This window comes from Acipenser ruthenus, chromosome 6 (genome assembly GCF_902713425.1).
Source record: "Acipenser ruthenus chromosome 6, fAciRut3.2 maternal haplotype, whole genome shotgun sequence".
Lineage (NCBI taxonomy): Eukaryota > Metazoa > Chordata > Actinopteri > Acipenseriformes > Acipenseridae > Acipenser > Acipenser ruthenus.
The window spans coordinates 9,818,734-9,823,783 of NC_081194.1; positions in this window are offsets into that span (position 1 = coordinate 9,818,734).

Genomic DNA, 5,050 nt, shown 5'->3' on the forward strand with positions numbered 1-5,050 from the left:
TGAATGTTTTATGACTACAATAGCAGTGTGGAGTGTGGAGTAGTGGTTAGGGCTCTGGACTCTTGAACAGAGGGTTGTGGGTTCAGTCTCAGCGAGGGGCCACTGCTGCTGTACCCTTGAGCAAGGTACTTTACCTAGATTGCTCTAGTAAAAACCCAACTTTATAAATGGGTAACTGTATGTAAAAATAATGTGTAAAAAATAATGTAATTGTATGTAAAAATAATGTGATATCTTGTAACAATTGTAAGTCGCCCTGGATAAGGGCGTCTGCTAAGAAATTAATAATAATAATATATTGGGCATAATATATGAAGTATTAACCAGTCCATATACTGTTAAAGTAAGAACATGATTAATTCAAATACTTTCTAGTTCTAGAATTAACTGGATAGTCCTATAGCTCTATCAGTAACCTATATATGACTAAATTCAAATGACATTAAAATTACAATAGCGATCTGCTGATCAGACATAGCTAATAAAGCCACCTGCTTTGCAGTAATGCAGCACACTTATCACTGCTACTCCAGCGATGCTTGAGAGAAAGGGCTGCAGAGCAAATAAAGAAAGAACAATGAGCGAGAGAGACAGCATGAAATCCCAGAGACTGCAACTGAACCATAAGAATGAACAGGTTCAACTGAACAGGAAGACGAGGAAAGATCTAGTTCATCCTCGACAACAAAATACAGCAAGGAAAATGGGTCAAGATTTCACCAGGGACCAAACTAAGTCATTCCCCTTGAAGTTCGAGTTAAGGTTTTGCACGTCTATCTTGGAGTTCTCCCTAGAGTGCACCATTACCTCCATTGAGGTGACAGTGTTTTACAAAATAGACAATTGACGTATTAAAACAAAATCAGTAATGTGAATACTGCTAACTGCAAAAACAAACAAACAAACAAAAAACTGTAATGCTTGCTCTTACCCACTTTAGCTTTGAACTCACCAGATCCAGTGTCAGCAGACTAAGCTCTAATCAAAGAGAATTAACTAAAGGTCTCGATTTCATTTATAGTTGACAAATAACCACCCTGCTCATTATTTTTTTTTATTGTCCCTTTAATTTTTTTTGCAACAACTCTTGAGTGGTTTGAATTGCAATTACTCAAATCCTGTTTTTAATTTTTTAATAAGTCGTTGCTGTGGTGCTTTTTACATGGGTTCAAGAACTGCTCTGCTTGCTGTAGATATGTGTAGCACAGACTAGACCATCCAACGCATCTTTATAGCAGTAAGAGACTGTGCCATCTCGTCATCAGCCTCTTTGGATCATGTTGCAATTAGCAATTTATTTTTGAGAAAAAGTCAATTTTTTTCCCTTCAAAGTACCAAAAATCTAAATACAGTATCCTTTGTGAATGGTTGAAACCCAGCAGGTTTGAGATACCACATGGTACATGGAACAGTTTTATGGTGGAAAGGGAGAGTGTATTGCAAAACAGAGATGTTGTTGCTTTGCCCCTATAGAGTGGGTATGGAGCTGTCCCTCTAAACTATATAATTTTACTTGCCATGCCCACTGGCAATGGAAAAACAATTTAGCCAGAGTTAATTTGTTGTAAAAAAAAGTTTAACTATTGGGAATCCACCGCATAGTGTAGTAAATTACTTTGCAACCACATTAAGAGAAGCATATTGAAAGGTTTAACTGGGTTTAAGAAAACAGAGAAAGAAAAGAAAAAGAAAAATGCTTCGCATAATATACTTGTATGCATTGCTGTTGATATTATATACATTTAGAACTTTGAGAAGAATCAAAAAAGTTGTTTTTTTTTACTTTCAGGTTGTGACCTCTGCAGATGTGCCTCATTGCTAATGTTGATCAAAATGATCTAGAAAATGCATTTCATTTTTTATTGATACTGGATAATGTCAAGCTAAAAAGCGGGTAGTTGAAACTAACTGCAACGTGCTTAATAATAGATAGCATTAGTCTTAACTGTGTTTTTGTTCTAAGAACTGCTGTTCAGGGATTTAAAGGCAGACCCTCATGACGCAATGTTATGAATAGCAGCTGAACCACGAGGTCTCGCAGGACGGACTGGGTGGTATGTAAGGTCTGGAGTATGTTTGGGAAGATTACTATATCTATAGGAAATAGTGACCGTCCAAGGAAGCAGTGAATAAAAGACAAGGAGTTGCAGTGATGGGCAGGGCAACTGCTGACTTATATGGGAAGATGACAACTGTCAAAGACAGGGCTATGCACAATGAACTCAAATACATGGAGCAAGATAGTAAGCAAGCTGCATCAAGCTGTAGCCATTTTTAAATGACTGCTGCCTTGGCTGTGTACTGATGTACTGGGGGCTGAGCAGTACTGTACAATAATAGGCTGCTTAACCCAGCCCCCTGACATTCCTCTGTTCTTGACAAACAGAGGCTTTACAATTTGCATGGATCCCATTTTTAAAGCACATTAACCAAATCACTGCTAAGAAATAGTGTACAGGGGCCTGACAGCATTTTTTTATACACCCTTATAGCCAAACAGCGTTGTTCTGCAGTGTCGTGGATTAAAAGGGGTTAAAGGCTAAATGGAACTGTGTAGCCTAGAGCCTAACCACTTTTTCCATCCTTCATGGGAAATTTCCATTGCTATTTTTAAGAACACTTATGCTGAACAATCAGTGGTGTCCATCACTTAGGCAAATTTGAACAAATAATATGAAACCTGAGATGCGTTCTGCTGCACAACGCTAAAGTGAAGGTCGCCCTGTGGGATGCACTGTTGACTGGCTTTTAAAATGAAGGGTTTGTGCAAATTCTTTAGCATATAGTTTTTCTCTTTGCAATTCACAATATTTAGATTGGTTTCAATTACAACCCAACCCCCCCCCACAAATATTGCATGCTGCTGTTTTGGTCATTTATATTTCTGTGAGATGCATCCACAACTACTCGTCAACCCCAGGATCCAAAGTGACTTTAGAGAATCACAAGCCAGCCAGCATACATGCTGTAGCTTGTAATAATGCAAAGGACATTGCATTATTTTAATATTTAAACACATTTAATGACCTGTTTCAACCACAGGGGTCAGTATTCTTTTCCATGGGGCACCACTGTAATGAATTGGCATCGCAGCCCATTGAATTTAATGGAAAGGCAAAGGCACGTAATTGTGTGAATTACCCCATTTTGAAACCTAAAAAAGGGGTGTTTCCGACCTGGCACGCTAATTTAAAACTGTTCTCGTGGTCTTAACCTTCCTTCTGGTGATAGGGTTTAATTCTCATCCAATTTCCATAAGAAAAATACCAACAATAAATGTAATCTGTGGTGTGGTTGAGGGAAGTACCCATGGGACATTTTATTAGCCTAGTTCACTCCACTCTTACCCTTTGCTTACTAAATATCTTGGTATCCTTGAATAGATAATATTGACCCAATATTTTCAAATTCTTTCAAGTGTTTCTCTAATGAAAATATTTCATCACAGAAATATGGAACTAGGTTTGAGACAAAACACGCCCTCCTTGACCACTTATTTTCAGGCACCTACCATTTTACAAGAGACAACTTATTTTTGTCATTGAAATTCACACAGTAGGATTGGGTGCATAAACGTCAGTTATAAAGAAGAACAACAACAAACAAGTTGATTATCTGTAAAACATTATGAGAATTAAGTAAGATCCATAAAGTTGAGCAGATTATAACCTTTGTAGATATTATTTACAGGCTTTGTTCAGCCAAGTAGGTTACAGGCATAGTTTTGGTAAAACAAAATGATATATTTGGAGAACTATTATCTCCTGTCATCAAACTCACAGCGGATGTTGTCAAGGTACTGACCCTGGACATACCAATATAGAGTTACTGTAGACCGCTTAGGCAAAACAGCCCCAATCAAATCAGTGCATTTTTCTTTAACAATGCTGAAGAGCTTTAGGTGTCACCCCCCTGGCAAGCATTTTTATTCTTTCAAATAAAAATTGAAAGATTGTGTTCTTTAATTTACACTACCAATACTAGTCGAGCGCCATTGAAATATTCCCACCTATCTATCTATGAGTGTGAAATTAATATTGTTCAGATAAATATTAATTGGAAAATCTCATATTCTTGCATTTCAGCAGTCAGTTTGACTAATATGATGCAATTCGGCAACTATTGCCAATAAAACACTATAAACCACAGAGCAGGATGTTGCAAGTGATGTCGCAAATAATAAAGTGTTAATTGAAAAAAAAAAAAAAAACAGTATTGCTCTTTATCTTAATTTGATAACAACTGACTGTGGCAGGATGGCTCGCAGTGATGAGGTGTGGTGACGTCACAGACCAGAAACACAGACACACAGCAGCTGCGGGTTAAAACTGAGACGCGAAAGCGCTCGGTTTCTTTATTAAATAATAATGAAAATAAAAGAGTTAAACAAAACACACACACAAAACAAACAGGCACAAGGGCCAAACAAAACAGTAAACAAACACAAACGGGACGAAACGGACAAACAAGTATCGTGCTGAATCAATAGCAATTGTTTATGTTTCGCTTCTCCTCTCTATCTCCCCGTACCTCCTCTCTGTACACCCAAAAACCCCGACTTAGTGACAATGTGCGTCTTTTATGCAGTTGTACCGAGACTCGATTGCTAATCAATCATTCAATTAGAATCTCGGTACAACTGCACATGGATTAATTACGTGTCCTAACCCGTGCTCACGTAGTATTACATTTTAATCAGCACGTGAAGTGATGTGCAACCCTCGTGGCTAAATACAAATATACATTTTATCACTCGTGCTACGCAGACCCATTTATATCCTGTGTACCAATGACTATACACCAACATTTAACACACTACATGCAACATATAAACAAACAATACACACAAGGCGGGGTCACACTGCCACACTGAAAAAAAATAGGTATGTGTAAATGTAAGTATTGTAGCTTTGTGGGGAAATGGAGCTGGCTCCCAGGTTTTGCAAGTTCTCGAATGCATGTTTATTAAGCCGGGACTCTACACTGGGCAGGTAAAAGCGTGCTGCTTTACCAGCCAGTGGTACACTTACAGCTGAGCAGCGTAGTGCTA